A 20,070-nucleotide genomic window follows, 5' to 3' on the forward strand; every position below is an offset into this window, starting at 1 on the left:
TAAGACATACATCTAAACCCCTAGAGCCAGTAGAATTAGCTCTGCCTATCATATACAGGCTGCATGAAGGAACTATAAATACCAAAATAAAAGGTGAGTGACTTAGAAGAGAAGGGGAACAGATGTCAGGTAGGTAACAACAATGTTATACATCACTTTCTGAAACATAGTCCCCCATTCTTCTGCTTCTCCATTAATTAATCTAATGTACTAGTTCTTTGTCTTCATCAGGACCCCTAGTCTTAACCAGCCCAAGATGGTAGCCACTAGCCACGTGTACGTATTCAGACTTAAATTAATTAAATAATAAATAGAATTTAAAGTTCAGTTTCTCAGTCTCACTAGCCACATTCAGGTGCTCAATAGCCCCATGTGGCTCACAGCCACTGTACTGAACCATACAGATCTACGACATTTCCATCATTAAAGGAAGTTCTGTTGGACAACAGTGCTCTAGTTCTTACTGCTCTGATTCCTCCTACTTATCAGCATCTTTCTATTAATACCTTTACTTCCACTTGAGACCCTTCTTACCAGTATCTTCAACTTACTTCCTCCATTTTCCTTTTGATTCACCCATCATGGAAACCCCACCTCTACATGAATCCAACTGTCAATATTCTTTATGTATATACCTGGGCTGCCAAATTCTACTGGAATCAATCACACGTATGTGCAGACTGCGTGCCTCACAAATTTAGTCTCCAATCTCATCCAGACTCTCGGTGCTGCCGGGCAGTCTGTTTTTCTAGCCTACTGTCTCTCCTCTTTCCTTGCAGTCTTTGATAAACCTTTTCTATTCTCCTCAAACATGCTCAGTGATTCTAAGAACATGGCATTACTTTCTTCCAGGGAAGAAATCCAGTATGCCTTATCAACACATAAACTGCAACTATACCTAATATTTTCTCCTTCCTTCCTATAATGTCAGCCTCTACTACCCCGTGTTCCAAATTCCTCCACTCTTGGCTAAATTAAAACCTTTGTTAGCTGTAACTTAAAATCCTCCCTCTTTATCGGCTTCTTGCTATCATTCATACCTACTCACATCATTTCCATAATCTTCAAAACTTTCCATGACCTCAAATCCCTCTCCACCTAAGGCTGTGACTCTTTCTTTGCTCTCTCCCCCAACAACCAAACTTTTTTTGTTTGTTTGTTTGGCCACGCCGCAGAGCATGCAAAATCTTAGTTCTCAGACCAGGGATCAAACATGCGCCCCCTGCAGTGGAAGCACGGAGTCCTAACCACTAGACCGCCAGGGAAGTCCCCCAAACATCTTGAAAGATATGCTTATGCCTTTTCTTCTTCCTCATTTCCCATTTAATATGCCCCAGCTTTCTGTAACCTGACTATGGCCTTGAACACTATACCCAAACATCTTTTATAATACCATATCCAATCCACATTCATTAGGTCTTGACTAACTTAGCTTCCCAGCAATATTTGGCTTGGTGCCCTATCCTTTTTTCTTTTTTTTCATGAAATTCTCTTCCTTTGACTTCCATTACAACACAGTCTTGTAGAGTGCCACTCGGGTGCTTCTCCTCCCCTCGACCCTCCAGTGTCTGAAGTCACCAAGATTCTAAGCCTCTTCTCAATCCATTCCCTCACCCTGTGCTTTGATTTGATTTCAATACCTGAACCTACAAGTTTGTGCTTCAGCTCAGATCTTCTACTGGCATTCGGACCTACTTTTGCAGCTGCCTACAGGCACAGCTCCACGTGAATGCCGTCGGGCTCTCAAATTCGACAGGACTAACCTGACTATGTGCCTCCCTGTCTATGTCCCCAGTTCCTGCGGCTGAAACTAGCTCTTTATTCACTCAAGCCAGAAACCTAGGCATTATCTTGACATCCTCTCACAAAATTCTGGCCATTTTACCATGTAAAGAGCTCTCAAATGTGCTTAAATGTTCTCAGTGTCCACTGTCATCCCCCCAGTCATGCTAAAATAACCTAGATTACTGTATCAACCTCCTAACTTTTGGGCTTATTCCTTCTCTAATCCATTTACCAAAATGCAACCAGAATGAACTTTTTAAGGACTGTCTCCTAAGTAAAATCCTTTGTCCACTTCTCTTCTCTTCTTAGAGAAACTCTAAGAAGGAAAATGACTTACACTGCTCTCCATTATCTGAACACTGCTCATTTTTGTCACCTTGACTTCTCCCTGCATTTTGCACATCCCAGATAAGCTATGGGGACAGCACTGTATGGAAGCTAGGGGTCTGGATTCTAGTCCCCATGACGTGGGTTCAAATCCCAGTTCTCTTTTCATTGGTTTCTTCCCCAGTAAAATGCTGTTAATCATAGTATTTACCCTAGAAGGTTAATCTGAAGATAAACTGAAGTAATACTATAATGTCTGGCATATAATATATATTTAATAAACATTTTTCAAATTAAAGAATGAACTATAGTTTTAAAAAATAAAATACCTTAATAATATATTATAGGCTAGATCTCTTCTGCATTAAGTGTAAAGAGGCATGGTATTAATATATGAAAAGAATGTATACTGGCCATGCATTGAAAGGAGATATATTTGGAACACAGAACATTTTTTATCTTATAACAGAAAAATACTACTTATTGAAAGGCATAGAGAAAAAGCATTTCATTATTAAAACTAAGGTAAATCTAGTATACATCTAATAAAATACTAATAAGACCATAAACAAAACATAACTCCTTTATGGTACTTTCTTCTTTGTGGGAAAAGAAGACGGAAGAAAATATGAAAATAAAGGTATGATAAATGTCAAGAAATGATAAGTGCTCTGAAGAAAAAGGTTAAGGAGAAACACATTAAGGAGATAAAGCACAGTGGGCAAGTAGGGTGTTGTGGTAGTTAGGGGGTTAAGGAAAGTCCATCTGAGTCAAGGGCTGAAGAGACAGAGGGAGTGACCCCACACCATTCCAGGCAGAAGGCACAGTGTGTACAAAGCCTAGAAGGTGGAGCAGGCTTGGTCTGGGCAAAGAACTTTTAAGGAAATCTATGCAGCCACACAGAATGAGCAAGGGGAACTGGGAAGGAACTGGGAGGAACAGACAGGAGACAGATTACATAGGACCTTACAAGTCATGGAAAAGACTCCGATGTTATTCGACTTCCAAAAGAAAGCCATAGAACTCTATAATCATGCATGGTGAAAAAATAATAACTATCAACTGTAGTTTTCTGTTGCTTTCATTACTTGTTACTCAGTGTTTAGCTGTAACAGATACACACGACAGTAAAACAATTTCAGTTGAACTGTCTGATTGCTTCTGTGACTGTTTAGAGGAGGCCATATGTGAACCATCAGAGTCTACACTCGGATTAGGTACCATATAATGTGGCTACCAAACGAATTTACTCAGCGGGATGCTTGGAACATAGCATTATGATCACACGTTATCAGCCATCTTCCGCTAAAACTGTATTTTCTCCACAGAGAAACAGTAGCAGGCAGATTTGTCATAACTTAATTCCCCAAATAAAAACCATAATAATCTCATGAAGGGGTAAAATTTCTTGCAAATTTTATTTTTCTTTCAGTATCATTACTTAGTGTCACTTAACGCCACATTTTCTTCTTTGAACATAGGATGCTAATGAGATGAATGTATAAAGGTATTAAGTTTAGTACAGAAATTGTGACTCTCACCTGCAGGATTTCTCTTGTTCAAAAACCCCAACACCACACTGAGCAGGAGTGTTTGAACTCTGGATTCTTAGTATTATTATCTTGCTACTTGTCAATAAGGAAATAGCTCATTTGAATAAATATAAATGAGAACACCAGTGACATCACCTTGACAGATTTTTCATTTTTTGTAAGCAAATTTACTGAGAGAAAGAAGCAAGAAACTGCCTATCTCTACACTTCCCTCTGTTCTCATCAGATTTCAGGTGCTCTGTGGAATAACACTGGCAAGCAAGGTAGAGAGATTTAATCACGTAAAAGCAGGGATCAAACAGGATCCAGAACTACTGATTGAAAAGCCTATTTACTTGCAAGGATTACATTATGTTTTCAAAGGGTTGTTTTGTACTTTGAGGGAAAAAAAAACCCTGCATACTAGTTTTCATGTCAATTACAAGGACTTAATTGTTTTGAAGCAAAGCATATGATTTATCAAGACACATTGAAAGTATCACAAAGTCAAGCTTAAAAGTAAGGTTGTAACTGGTACCCAGCTGACCTGGCCTTTCCTCAGCCTCTAAAAAAGAAAGAAGACTGTACTTGTAAATGTTTTCATGTATAATATTTACATTTAGATCAGAAAGAAACAAATGGGCAACTTGGCCCCAAATGTCTACAATATGTGGGCAGATGTCAGCTTATGGGGTCACTTGAATGGCATTTTATGGCCGAGGACACACGATTCAGCCTGTTTCAGTCCGTTTGAGCAGCATGTCAGTTCCATCACTCTTTGCTCTTGGGCATATGGTGGGATGTCATTAACCCGGGAGACCAACGGAACCATGAAAGTGGAACCATATGTGTTGTAGCAAGAAAAAAATTTATTTTCCTCACTATTCCATTGCAAGTATAAATGTATAATTTCTGCCAACTATTCCTTTACACATTAAATATCATGTTAACATGCTGATACACGTACTCTAATTAATGTAGCATTGGGGTACTCAAACTCAGCACTGGGTAGGTCAGGGATGAACCCCCTGAGTTTGAACCAGAGAACTCGGAGATGAAATATGAGGGCAGATGGACCAAAGAGCTCCAGGTGCATCTTTCATCAGCATGTTTAACTAATGCACAGCAATGAAGGAAAGGCTCTTGGTCTGTCGTTACAGGGGTCATATCTACCAGGACCCTGGATACTTGACACCATCTGGAGCCACTCCCAGCTACTATTAAACAGGGCTACTTAATGAGGAGAGTTTGAATATGCTGGTGAACATTGCAAGTTATTCTTTTGTCATTTAATTTCATACAGGTTTCCGTTTCCACTTGGATTTATGAAGTTATCATGGTATTACTCTTGACTTTCTTGCTCCTAATTTCAATGGACTGCTTTATCTAACTGAAGGTGTATTTTATCAGAAGTGCCTTACATGTTTAACTGTTTCTTTTTAAAATATATTATTCTTTGTAAGCTTCAAGAATTACAACTTATACTTGTGAAGACACTTAGGGCTTCCCTAGAAAGTTGGCCATATGTCTCTGAGCAGTCAAAATACCTGTAAGTTTGTTACATGTTATTTCAGTGTTTGGTTTCAGATTTATGTTACATAAAAACAGGAATGGTGGGGCTTCCCTGGTGGTGCAGTGGTTGAGAATCTGCCTGCCAATGCAGGGGACACGGGTTCGAGCCCTGGTCTGGGAAGATCCCACGTGCCGCGGAGCAACTGGGCCCGTGAGCCACAACTACTGAGCCTGCATGTCTGGAGCCTGTGCTCTGCAACAAGAGAGGCCGCGATAGTGAGAGGCCCGCACACTGCAACGAAGAGTGGCCCCCGCTTGCTGCAACTAGAGAAAGCCCTGGCACAGAAACGAAGACCCAACACAACCATAAATAAATAAATAAAAATAAAGGAATTCCTTTAAAAATAAAAAAACAAAACAGGAATGGCTGACTGTTTCAAATGAGTTGAACAGTGTCATTTAAAAAGGTGAAGTCATTTAAACTTATCTGTATTGAGTCCTTGTCTACACACACACACACACACACACACACACACACACATATATATATATATATATATATATTGCAGGTTTTCATATTTCTCCTAGAAGCTACAGGAGATGCAAAGCCTGAATTTGAAATAAGGTTGGAAATAACTACCAGGGTGTTTTTGAACAAACAATTTTTTTTCCTTCTGCGCTTATTTCGTGTTCCAAAGACTATGTTCCCTTTATCACATAGGACTCACAGACTGGCCAGCCATAAAAAGATTATTTGGCGTTTGTCAAACTTGTGAAATGTATCTCAATGCAACTCTATATGATGTGTGCTTGTATGGATTCTGTTTAATCTTCTTTGTGTCATGAAATGGTTTAGTGCATTGTAAGTAAAGCAACAGACTTTATCCATGCTAAATTTTTCTAACAACCCTGAGTTCACCTTCTTTTAGAAATAACTTCTATGCATACTCTTAAACAACTTTTGTTAAATTTCAAAATATCCAATCTCTGTATCACAGTGATTCCATTTTTCACTCCTTTAAAAAGATGAAGTCTAGACACAAAAGAACACATATTATATGACCCAATTATATGAAATGCCCCAAAAGCAAATATGTAGAGACAGAAAGTAGATTTGCAGTTGCCTAGGGCTAGGGTAGGGATAAGAGTGACTCTAAGTCAGCACGATATTTCTTTTTAGGGGTATGAAAAGGTTCTAAAATTAGATTCTGGTGATGGTTGTACAACTCTGTCAATACACTAAAATTTGTTGAATTGTACACACAAAACAGGTGAATTTATAGTATTTATATTATCTCTCAATAAAACTGTTAAAAAATAAAAACGGGTCAAAGCTAGAGAATAATTTTGAACATTTTCTCCCCCTTCACAAAATATGAAATTTACATATTTGTTCTAATTGACTAATTATACAGTCTGTTTTAATAATATTTGAAAATATATCATCTGGGGATTATGCACATTGTTCATTTTGTCCATGTAAATAATAATCCATTAGAGAGTATGTTGTTTTGCTAGTGCCATTTCTCATGCAGCTGTGGACTCCTTTAGGTCAGCTGCTATAAGCTGTGCAGAGAGGAAGGAGTGAATCTGCTTCAGCTGAACCAGGTGGTAGCTAAGGTAGCTCTTCCCTTGGCAGCGGAAGAGGTGGAAGAGGGTGAATGGAAACAGGCAAGGTATCTCAAGGGCTCACTTCCTATTGATGAATGCAAGATACATGACAACCCCAATCAAGGAATGTAGAAATACACACCATCATCCTTTTTATGGGAGGAACTGAAAAGTCAAATGTCAAGGGGCATGGATGCTAGAGGAGCCATTGGCTGTCTTGCAGTATTTCCCAAGGGGAAGGGATGCAAGGCAATCTACTTGAAAAACTAGAGTCAACAGGAGGGCTTGGTTCACTTCATTCACTTTTAGACTCTCGTGGAATTTCCTTCTCCTCTTTGGAGCCTGGGTTTCCCATCTATAAATGGGGAACAAATATTTTTGCTTTTTATTTTTCGTCATCCAGGAACGTATCAGTAAATGTGTTACTGCTACAAGGGAATCACTATGCTTCCTGTAAGCATCCACATTTTCCTCTGTGTCCACTGACTGCAAGGCAGGGAGAAAAAACTGGTTTGCAGCTTCCTTTTTGTTAGTTATAATAGTAAGTAATAGAAATTTGGATTCTTTAACTACAGGTGCTCATAGAGGTTAGAAGTATCATTTTCCCCCTTAAAGAATTAAAATGACCTGCTTATATGTCTTCTCGCTTTTTCTACTTCTTAAAACATTGAAATGTTTCCCCATAGTGTAAGGGGTGTTAGTTCAAAAGAAATACATCAGGCTATGGCCATTAAGCAGAGAAGTAAAGGGACAGGGAGGGAGGCCAGCTTACACTCGAATGCTTTATTTTCTGAATAGTATGGTAATTCGTAATTCCTAGGATGCAAGAGTCTTGGCCTTGAAATGTGTCATATTAACATCACAGACTTGTATTTTGTCCCCATGATAGTCTCCTGATTATTTCTAGGCGTCCCGGCCTCAAGAGGATCACGGGGCATCCGTCACTCATCCTTTCCTGATCAGTGCCTGATCCCAGGCCTCTTGTTGAGGCCTCTGCTGCATGTGACGGGTCTGGAAGGCGTTTTATCATCGCCCCTGACGCTGACCTACCTTTGGGTCCCCTTCTTCACACACACATCAGCCACTGCTGCCTCTTCCAGGCATTTCTGCTCTCAGGGGTGCAGCGCAGCTCTTGAGAGGCTGGCGTCGTCCAATGCTCTCTGCAGCCACATCGTGCTTCACGCAGAAACGAGAGGATGTTTTTCATCCCCTGGTAGGTAAGTGTGCCACCTGGGCACCAAAACAGTACTGCTTCCAATTACATAGGGTATTTTCGATGAACTGTCTCATTTTCTGCTTTCTACAGCTCTCTCCTTAGGGTTTAAACATATCACAGACTTTGGCATTTTTTCTTTTAATGAACACTTCCAAGTTATTCTTCAAAGTGGCTTATCAATTCATACCTCACCAGCACTGACAACAGTGACCATTTTTCCACATCTTCACCAACCCTCACGTGCCTTGGCAGATTAGATGGGGTCTTAAACAGCCTGATTTGGGGAAAGAGCTTCTGAGTTAAGACTGAAAGAAATGTAAGAAGAAAGGGCCTTAGCCCATGCAGTCCCTGTTAGCCAGGTATATTAGTGAAGGTTCTCCAAAGAAACAGAACCACAAGGAAGCTGTCTCTCTCTCTCTCTCTCTCTCTCTCTCTCTCTATATATATATATAGAGAGAGAGAGAGAGAGAGAGAGAGAGAAAGAGAGAGAGAGGTTTATTTTAAGGGATTGGCTCATGCAGTTATGGAGGCTGGTAAGCCCAAAATCTGCAGGGTTGGCTGGCAGGCTGGAGACCCAGAGAAGAGGCAATATTGCTGTTTAAGTCCAAAGGTCGTCTGTTGGCAGAAGTGCTTTTTGCTCAGAGGAGGTCAGTGTTTTGTTCTATCCAGCCCTTCAACTGATTGGATGAGGCCCACCCACTCCATGGAGGGCAATTTGCTTTACTCAAAGTCCACTGATTCAAATGTTAATTTCATCCAAAAACACCCTCAAAGAAACATCCAGAATAACCTTTGTTCAAATACCTGGGCACTGTGGTCCAGCCAAGTTGACATGTAAAATTAATTAACCATCATACCAGGTATTGTTTGAGTGGATTCCTTGTGCCCATCAAGGGCACAGAAATAGTAAGAAAAAAATCACTGCAGCTGAAGGGGCCTCACAACCTGGAAATTAATATTCAGCAGTGACTAGAGCAGAGGGTTTACTAGGGACTAGTTAAAATGACCTTCTTCTCAGTAGATGCCTGCATGGATTGAGGACAACTAATGAACGCCGCCCACCATCTTGCAAATACATAAGCCCTTTAAGAGTTTGTTATAACTCAAGGGCAAAGCTGGATAGAGAGTCCTTGACTTGACTGAAGTCTCTCCCACCTACAATATGTGTGGCTCAATACAGGATTGCTAAACTAGTCACTAAATCAGATTAAAAAAAAAAAAAAGTGATCCAAGTTAAACTGAAATCATAGGAAGAGCCTGTTTATTCCTGCTGATTTTGAAGACTTTGTCATGGTCTGACCAGGTGAAGTATCCTGTCTAGGTAACGTTTGATTCTCTCTCCATTCACTTGCTGGATTGCCATTTGCAGATTTACTGCCTTTATTTGAACTGTGATATCAGCTATCCAACAGCAGCGCTGATTTAATAATACTGAACATGCATTCTTCACAGAATACCTTATTACACCTCTGGCTGTTGTTTTTGTGACTTGACCATAGCCTAAATTGGTCAGAGATTCATTAAGACCTCCAAAGCGGCTGGCCAGGGGCCCCAAAGGAAGGTGTGAAGATTAACAGCCTCAAGTCGAGGCTGTTAGAGGATGTACTTAATTAATAGTGACAAGGGATTACTGGCTCCTCGCCTTTCTGGACGTTCTTGAACCACATATACTGACACTGGTTTATTTTTGTTTGCATTATCGAGTAAACTCTAGAAACTCAGTAGATTTACAGTCTTTCCGTCCTTAATTCAGCAGGACCTAGAGGCCCCAGTTCTCCTATAAAGTATGCCACTGATATCTCCTGAAGTAAACTGCTTCTGGGGTTTTGGGTGGGAGGCCTGCCTTGCCCATTCTTTGTGTTCTTTACCCTTTTTCCTTGTGCTGATGGTATATTCTTCCCCTCCTTTGCTCCTGTTCCCTTATTAATATCTTATCAATGTCATACCTATGGCACCTACAGGTCCTAAGGGTGGCATTAAAACTAAGTTGGTTTTAAGTTTCTAACTTAGAATCTGCAATGCAGACCAGCAATGGTGGTAAGTCACTGGGATGCCCCATGTAGTGGTCTCCTTCTGGGAACCCTGAAGGTATGTTTGAACAAGACATGGGCTAATAGAGGAAAGAAGTATTAGTCACACATAAAATATTCATTAAAGACAACTAAAATTTTCCTCTATATAGTTTTGTCATGGATTCCCAGCTACTTTCTGACTTTCATTAGCCTATGGTATATATGGAAATATGTATATGTCCAATTACTTTTTGTTATACATGGAGTTGTTCCTTCACGTATGAAATTTATTTAAAAAATGAAACTCAATCTATTTAAAATATCTATTAAATCATTTACATCCATATTACAATACAGCTTGAAGAAAACAGTGAGTTTTGAATGTTTAGTTATTAAGCACTTTATAAATGACTCAATATGCTGTTAGGAGTTAGTGCTTTTTAATAGAATTTTTTAAAAAGCTAATAACCATGATAACTTATGTATCTTGAACCTTTGAGCTAAAGTTTAATTATTTTTTAGAATAGCTAGTAAGGTAGTTAGGGCCTTAATCATTATACTCATTTTATTAGTTGGAGAACTGAAATTGGAGAAGTTATCCCTTGTTCAAGATATTTACAAATATTGCTATGGGAAAATCTTCTCTGTTATGTAACTGAGAACTCTTTTCACTAAAATAGTAGTTTGTAAATAGGGTTGCCAGATTTAGTAAGTAAAAATACAGAACACAAATTGAATTTTAATTTTTTTAGCGTAAGTATATCCTATGCTCTATTTACAAACCACATTCCACAAAGTGAACGTTAGTAGGTCTGCAGAGTCCATTTATGGACACCTTTGGTGGGAGGAGGGAAGGCAGGCAAGGCTCAGGGTGTCCCCATCTCCCCCCCACCCCCATTCAATCAGAAAGGTTGTTAGCTTTTATACAGGGTTTTCTTTGGTGAAAGTTTTGAGTCAATAAAAAAGAAGAGTTTAAGAAACTTTTTTAATGCTAGAAGACTTCTTCCTTCACTGTGTGACAAGGGGTTTGATAAAAAAGAAATAAGAGCTTCAACAGAAATGGACACATAAATTTGCTGAGAATTAAATGAAACCTACATTTTACAATTTTAAAGCAATAACTTCAATCCCTGCTGGTTTGAAAAGAAAAAAAAAAACGAATTGTAACCAGAAGGACTATAATTTATATGTTTATGTGTTTAATTGTAACCAGGAAGAAACATATTTTATAAAGCAACTCTATTAGAATCAATCAGGAAATATGTGTATATACAAATACATATATGATATATGGTACTGTGTGTCACACACATTTTAGGAGATAGATAGATATAGATATAGAGATATAGAGCCTCTGTGTATATGAATTAGGATGTACCTAAATAAGAATAAAAATTATGTGAACATGTTGCATCCTTTATATATAAATTTGGTCTTTCAGAAAGAAAATCTATTTTATTTCTAGCCAAAATTTTTCTTTCTTGTATAAGAAAACCCTCAAAACAAAATGTAAGTTGCCTACAGTTTTAAAAATAAATCTATTTGTTATCACCTACTGCAAATTAGCAGCAAAAGCCATACGATGACATCTACTTACTTCTAAGACTTTAAGAAATTAATTCCTAGAAAAATAGCAGAAGCAGTGAGGAGTCTACTTGAAATCAGAGCAAAGTACCCTGGTGGTTTGGACAGACCGTAAGCAGTGCTTTCCCTCTGGGCTTACCAGCTTGGCCTGTGCACCAACAGTAACACCATTTCAAAATGGACCCATTTCAGTATATGAAATATATACAGTGATTCCTGTTTATATTACGATAGCAGCACTAATCTATCCATTTTCATAAACTTATACTATTTCGAGTTAGAGCAGGAAACAGCAATAAAAAGGCAGTCTTGATTAGACCAAGTTCACGTCCAGTATTAGAGGCAAAAATGGGGTACCTGTGCTTATATTTGCACCAATATGTATAGCTGTTTATAGGGAAGAGAGAGTCAAAATGAAAGAGAGTGGAGGACAGGAGACTGAGAGTGGTACTGCATCTCATAAGGAGGCATCTGTCTCCAGATGTGATGTGGGTCACACACAGTCTCTGCCCAGGACAGTGGGCAGCCACATTCCTGGGGCTGAGAATCCAGGTTCCTGAAGTTCCCGTTCTAATTCTTGATCGTAGGAAAACAACATTTTGCTGGAGGCACAAAAATATGCATGCACACAGTTCATAAAACATCTTCCTAAAGACTGCTGTAAGGGGAGAGGAAGAGGGCGTGGGGAAGCACCAGGAGAAATGAATGGTCTCTTAGAATCGAGGAAATGCTGTTGGTGCTAAGAGCCTGCCAGGGCCACCTCTGAACACCCGTGGGGCAACTTTTGGTGAAGTGCTCTGGGTAAACATTTGAGTACCTCTCCTCCTCAGCACTTTGATCAATACACTGCTCATTGGCAAATTTTTCCATAGGTATGAGTGTACCGAATCTTTTACATCTCCCTGTGACTTTCCTGGAAAGGGAAAGGAGTAAATGATATTGTCAGCACAGATTTTAAATAAGCAAAAATGGTTTTCGCTTTTCTTCCATTATTCTCCAGGCAGCCATTTCACCAGGGAGTAAGGGGCTTTTACTATTTTCTCAACATTCCAGTGGTGAATCTATGAGCCTATGTAGGAGAGAAGCACAGAGACAGCACTGCGTGCAGTCAGACCACCGGGAAGAGCTTCCTCTCAGGGAAGAAGTTACCTGAATTCATAACCACACATGAAGAGAGAGAGAGAGAGAGAGAGAGAAAGAGGGAGAGAGAGAGAGAGTGTGTGTGTTGGGGGGGGGGGTATTTTCCCATTTGAATGGCATTGAACATATTTTTTTTTTTGGTCATGAATTCTGACTTTTCTCTAGGCATCTAGAATGTGGGCTAGAAGGGAGAGTTCAAGCTCTAAATTGTGAATTCAAAAGATGTAAAATAGAGTAAAATTCACTTCTGCATTGTGTCAGTCCTGCTTGCTTCTAACTACATAAAAGCAGAATAGATTGCTGGCTATACCGTATGTTTCAAGAAGAACTTGCTTCAACATCTCAAAATACTTGCAGCAGAGCTATCCTGGGGAATAAAGAGCACAATGCTGAAGAATAAACCTGAAAACAGGTTAAAGAATTAAACGATTACATTAACCTGTCCCCTTCCACTTGACGCCTCCTGTGATTTGAGAGCACTCTCTCTAGCACAGGACTGGGAGTCTGAGTATGCGCTTTGGACGCCTGGACCGTGTAATGCACAGACGGTAAGAAGCTGCTGGCCACTGTCCAACCCACAGCTCTGAACGAAACCAAGCCCCTGAGAGGAGTTCTTCCCCAAGGAAATGGAAAACAAGAACAGGAACCAATTGGTTTCTACATGCCGGATACTCTTCTGAGTACCAATACAGGTATTAACTAATTTATTCCTTATACTGATGTTATGAAGTAGGCAGTATTATTGACCCTATTTTACAGATGAGAAAACTGAGCTCCTGTAACTTGTTTAGGCTCATCTAAGAAATGACACAACCAGAATTCTTACCCAGGCCATCAGAGAAGGAAAATGAGAGGCCAATTAACAACAAATCTATACCTCCTCTCTCCAACCTGTGAGAGTAGGGTCAGATGACAAGTCAGCAATAAAGAACGGTTTTACTAGTGAGGGCAAGTTGGAATGGGGAGGAGCAGATGAGTACTACATGGACAGTTGAGGCCAGCTGGGTTCTTTGAAGGAAGGCAGGGGTGCCAAAGATGAAATGTATTCTCTTACACACTGTCCAAGGCCTCTATCAGCTATTCCTTTAATAAACAAAACCCCCTTTATTCCTTTAGGTGGAATCCACCTTGATGCCAAAGAAGAAAAATATGTTCTCTGTGCTTGAAAGGACCATGGAAGAGATAAGCTGTGTGACACTCATGACCGGATGGAATTTTCCAAATCCCAAGTCTATTTATCAGTGCAGCAGCAAATGCACTGCCATTCCTGTTGTATTACATTAAGCAATAACCAACCCCACTACTCTAAACCTCCAAAGACTGTAAGAAAATTTACCAACCCAATGGATAATTACACATCATCAGCAGTTTCTGTGTCTTGGAGTAATGGCTCTAGTAAGGCAAGGTTTTCTTTCCAGTTAGTAGAAAATAAAACTGCTTTGGTGTCTGTAGTCTCCTGCGGTACAATTAGCAACCCCGATTAATGGGTTTTCTTTTTCAACGCTTTCAATGATTCAGGTATGGGTCGTGAACAGGACTGCGACAGGCAGCCTGATAAGGACGTGGGTTCTCTCAGGAAGTCATCAGCCTTCCATTCACGGAAGGGGAAGTGGCAGAATCAGCAGCTAACACCCATGATGTACCCTCAAGGTTCAAAAGCTACTCGGGAAGAGAAGCCAACTCTCAACTCAAGCTGATGTGGATTCACTCTGGAACGCCCAATTTATGAGGTCCAAGGACTTGATGATACTGTATCATTTCTATTCTGCTCATTTCTTGAGATCCCACTTACTACTGAATACCAGACAGTGGGCTATACGCTTAAGGACAGTTACAACACTGGAACACTTTACTATCATGAGAATTTTTTATGTACTTGCATTTTGGGATTTAAAGCCTATTCCTGACAAAAGTTGAGATTATTCCCCTGTTTATAAGGGCCAGCAGGTCAAACTCGAGTGTTGCCAACTTTCAGCAGGAAGTTGAAATAAACAGTCATTGAATGTACCAGCATTTAGCAAATTAACACTGATATGGAAAAGATCTAATGGAACCAGATAAAAATGCTAATAGAGATAAAAGCTGGATGATAAATGTATGGGTCATTTTTACAATGAGAATTGTGCAATAATAAGTTTCCCTTATGGGGAACTCCCATAAGGTTAACATCTGATTTCTCAGCAGAAACTCCACAAGCCAGAAGGGAGTGGCACGATATATTTAAAGTGATGAAAGGGAAAAACCTACAACCAAGATTACTCTACCCAGCAAGGATCTAATTCAGATTCGATGGAGAAATCAAAAATTTTACAGACAAGCAAAAGCTAAGAGAATTCAGCACCACCAAACCAGATCTACAACAAATGCTAAAGGAACTTCTCTAAGTGGGAAACACAAGAGAAGAAAAGGGCCTACAAAAACCCAAAACAATCAAGAAAATGGTAATAAGAACATACATATCGATAAGTACCTTAAATGTGAATGGATTAAATGGTTCAACCAAAAGACACAGGCTCACTGAATGGAAACAAAAACAAGACCCATATATATGCTGTCTACAAGAGATCCACTTCAGACCTAGGGACACATACAGACTGAAAGTGAGGGGACGGAAAAAGATATTCCATGCAAATGGAAATCAAAAGAAAGCTGGAGTAGCAATACTCATATCAGATAGACTTTAAAATAAAAAATGTTACAAGACACAAGGACGGACACTACATAATGATCAAGGGATCAATTCAAGAAGATATAACAATTATAAATATATATATGCACCCAACATAGGAGCACCTCAATACATAAGGCAACTGTTAGCAGCTATAAAAGAGGAAATGGACAGTAACACAGTAATAGTGGGGGAATTTTAACACCTCACTTACACCAATGGACAGACCATCCAGACAGAAAATTGATAAGGACACACAAGCTTTAAATGACACAATAGAACAGATAGATTTAATTGATATTTATAGGACATTCCATCCAAAAACAGCAGATTACACTTACTTCTCAAGTGCACATGGAACATTCTCCAGGACAGATCACATTTTGGGTCACAAATCAAGCCTTGGTAAATTTAAGAAAATTGAAATCATATCAAGCATCTTATCCGACCACAACGCTATGAGATTAGAAATCAATTACAGGGAAAAAAACATTAAAAAGACAAACACATGGAGGCTAAACAATATGTTACTAAATAACCAAGACATCACTGAAGAAATCAAACAGAAAATCAGAAAATACCAAGAGACAAATGATAATGAAAACACGACGATCCAAAACCTATGAAATGCAGCAAAAGCAGTTCTAAGAGGGAAGTTTATACCAACAGAATCCTACCTCAAGAAACAAGAAAAATCTCAAATAAACAATCTAACCTTACACCTAAAGGAACTAAAGAAAGAAGAACAAAGAAAACCCAAAGCTAGTAGAAGGAAAGAAATCATAAAGATCAGAGCAGAAATAAATGAAATAGAAACAACAACAAAGATCAATAAAACTAAAAGCTGGTTCTTTGAGAAGATAAACAAAATTGATAAACCTTTAGCTAGACCATCAAGAAAAAGAGGGAGAGGACTCAAATCAATAAAATTAGAAATGAAAAAGGAGAAGTTACAATAGACACCGCAGAAATACAAAACATCCTAAGAGACTACTATAAGCAACTTTATGCCAATAAAATGGACAACCTGGAAGAAATGGAAAAATTCTTAGAAAGGTATAACCTTCCAAGACTGAACCAGGAAGAAATAGAAAATATGAACAGACCAATCACAAGGAATGAAATTGAAACTGTGATTTAAAATCTTCCAACAAACAAAAGTCCAGAACCAGAGGGATTCACAGGTGAATTCTATCAAACATTTAGAGAAGAGCTAACACCCATCCTTCTCAAACTCTTCCAAAAAATTTCAGTGGAAGGAACACTCCCAAACTCATTCTACGAGGCCACAATCGCCCTGATACAAAAACCAGACAAAGATACTACAAAAAAAGAAAATTACAGACCAATATCACTGATGAATATACATGCAAAAATCCTCAACAAAATACTAGCAAACAGAATCCAACAACACATTAAGAGGATTACACACCATGATCAACTGGGATTTATGCCAGGGATGCAAAGATTCTTCACTATACACAAATCAGTCAATGTGATACACCATATTAACAAATTGAAGACTAAAAACCATATGATCATCTCAATAGAGGCAGAAAAAGCTTTTGACAAAATTCAACACCCATTTATGATAAAAACTCTCCAGAAAGTGGCATAGAGGGGACCTACCTCTACATAATAAAGGCCATATATGACAAACCCACAGCAAACATCATTCTCAATGGTGAAAAACTGAAAGCATTTCCTCTAAGATCAGGAACAAGACAAGGATGTCCATCTCGCCACTATTACTAAACACAGTTTTGGAAGTCCTAGCCACGACAATCAGAGAAGAAAAAGAAATAAAAGGAATACAAATTGGAAAAGCAGAAGTAAAACTGTCACTGTTTGCAGATGACATGGTAGTATACATAGAGAATCCTAGAGATGCCACCAGAAAACTACTAGAGCTAATCAATGAATTTGGTAATGTTGCAGGATACAAAATTAATGCACAGAAATCTCCTGTATTCCTATACACTAACAACGAAAGATCAGAAAGAGAAATTAAGAAAACAATCCCATTCACCATTGCAACTAAAAGAATAAAATACCTAGGAATAAACCTACTTAAGGAGGTAAAAGACCTGTACTCAGAAAACTGTAAGACACTGATGAAAGAAATCAAAGATGACACAAACCGATGGAGAGATATACCATGTTCTTGAATTGGAAGAATCAATATTATGAAAATGACTATACTACCCAAAGCAATCTACAGAGTCAATGTAATCCCTATCAAATTACAGTGGCATTTTTACAGAAGTAGACAAAAAATATTAAAATTTGTATGGAGACACAAAAGACCCCAAAGAGCCAAAGCAGTCTTTTTTTTTTTTTTTTTAACATCTTTATTGGAGTATAATTGCTTTACAATGGTGTGTTAGTTTCTGCTGTATAACAAAGTGAATCAGCTATACATATACATATATCCCCATATCTCCTCCCTCTTGCATCTCCCTCCCACCCTCCCTATCCCACCCCTCTAGGTGGTCACAAAGCACTGAGCTGATCTCCCTGTGCTATGCGCGGCTGCTTACCTCTAGATATATCTATTTTTACAATTGGTAGTATTTATAAGCCAATGTCACTCTCTCACTTCGTCCCAGCTTACCCTTCCCCCTCCCTGTGTCCTCAAGTCCATTCTCTACGTCTGTGTCTTTATTCCTGTCCTGCCCCTAGGTTCTTCAAAACCATTTTTTTTTAAGATTCCATATATATATGTGTTAGCGTATGGTATTTGTTTTTTTCTTTCTAACTTCACTCTGTATGACAGACTCTAGGTCCATCCACCTGACTTCAAATAACTCAATTTCATTTCTTTTTATGGCTGAGTAATATTCCATTGTATATATGTGCCACATCTTCTTTATCCATTCACCTGTCGATGGACACTTAGGTTGCTTCCATGTCCTGGCTATTGTAAACAGAGCTGCAATGAACATTGTGGTACACGACTCTTTTTGAATTATGGTTTTCTCAGGGTATATGCCCAGTAGTGGGATTGCTGGGTCATATGGTAATTCTACTTTTAGTATTTTAATGAGCCTGCATACTGTTCTCCATAGTGGCCGTATCCATTTCCATTCCCACCAACAGTGCAAGAGGGTTCCCTTTTCTCCACACCCTCTCCAGCGTTTATCGTTTGTAGATTTTTTGATGATGGCCATTCTGACCGGTGTGAGGTGATACTTCATTCTAGTTTTGATTTGCATTTCTCTAATGATTAGTGGCGTTGAGCATTCTTTTATGTGTTTGTTGGTAATCTGTATATCTTCTTTGGAGAAATGTCTGTTTAGGTCTTCTGCCCATTTTTGGATTGGGTTGTTTATATTTTTGATATTGAGCTGCATGAGCTGCTTGTAAATTTTGGAGATTAATCCTTTGTCCGTTGCTTCATTTGCAAATATTTTCTCCCATTCTGAGGGTTGTCTTTTCATCTTCTTTATAGTTTCCTTTGCTGTGCAAAAGCTTTTAAGTTTAATTAGGTTCCATTTGTTTATTTTTGCTTTTATTTCCATTTCTCTAGGAGGTGGGTCAAAGCGGATCTTGCTGTGATTTGTGTCATAGAGTGTTCTGCCTATGTTTTCCTCTAAGAGTTTGATAGTGTCTGGCCTTACACTTAGGTCTTTAATCCATTTTGAGTTTATTTTTGTGTATGGTGTTACGGAGAGTTCTAATTTCATTCTTTTACATGTAGCTGTCCAGTTTTCCCAGCACCACTTATTGAAGAGGCTGTCTTTTCTCCATTGTATATTCTTGCCTCCTTTATCAAAGATAAGGTGACCATATGTGTGTGGGTTTATCTCTGGGCTTTCTATCCTGTTCCATTGATCTATATTTCTGTTTTTGTGCCAGTACCATACTGTCTTGATTACTGTAGCTTTGTAGTATAGTCTGAAGTCAGGGAGCCTGACTCCTCCAGCTCCGTTTTTCTTTCTCAAGATTGCTTTGGCTACTCGGGGTCTTTTGTGTTTCCATACAAATTGTGAAAATTTTTGTTCTAGTTCTGTGAAAAATGCCATTGGTAGTTTGATAGGAATTGCACTGAATCTGTAGATTGCTACCAAAGCAGTCTTGAAGAAAAGTCTATAAAACTCTTAGAGGAAAACATAGGCAGACCACTCTTTGACATATATCACAGCAAGATCTTTTTTGACCCACCTCCTAGAGTAGTAGAAATAAAAACAAAAATAAACAAATGGGACCTAATGAAACTTAAAAGCTTTTGCACAGCAAAGGAAATTATAAAGAAGATGAAAAGACAACCCTCAGAATGGGAGAAAGTATTTGCAAATGAAGCAACGGACAAAAGATTAATCTCCAAAAGATATAAACAGCTCATGCAGCTCAATATTAAAAAAACAAACAACCCAATCTAAAAATGCACAGAAGACCTAAATAGACATTTCTCCAAAGAAGACATACAGATGACCAAGAGGCACATGAAAAGCTGCTCAACATCACTAATTATTAGAGAAATGCAAATCAAAACTAGAATGAAGTATCCCCTCACAGCAGTTAGAATGGGCATCATCAGAAAATCTACAAACAACAAATGCTGGAGAGGGTGTGGAGAAAAGGGAACCCTCCTGCGCTGTTGGTGGGAATGTAAATTGATATAGCCACTTTGGAGAACAGGATGGAGGTTCCTTAAAAAACTAAAAATAGAATTATCATATG

General features: G+C 38.8%; 1 long non-coding RNA gene across 2 annotated transcripts in view; it reads right to left on the reverse strand.

Moving 5' to 3' along the window:
- The window catches only part of LOC309649663, a 453,852-nt gene that overhangs the window by 64,007 nt on the left and 369,775 nt on the right, over nucleotides 1-20,070 (reverse strand). The gene's annotated exons all lie outside the window — the stretch shown is intronic.

This window comes from Balaenoptera physalus (assembly GCF_965194825.1).
Source record: "Balaenoptera physalus genome assembly, chromosome: 20".
In the NCBI taxonomy this organism is placed as follows: domain Eukaryota; kingdom Metazoa; phylum Chordata; class Mammalia; order Artiodactyla; family Balaenopteridae; genus Balaenoptera; species Balaenoptera physalus.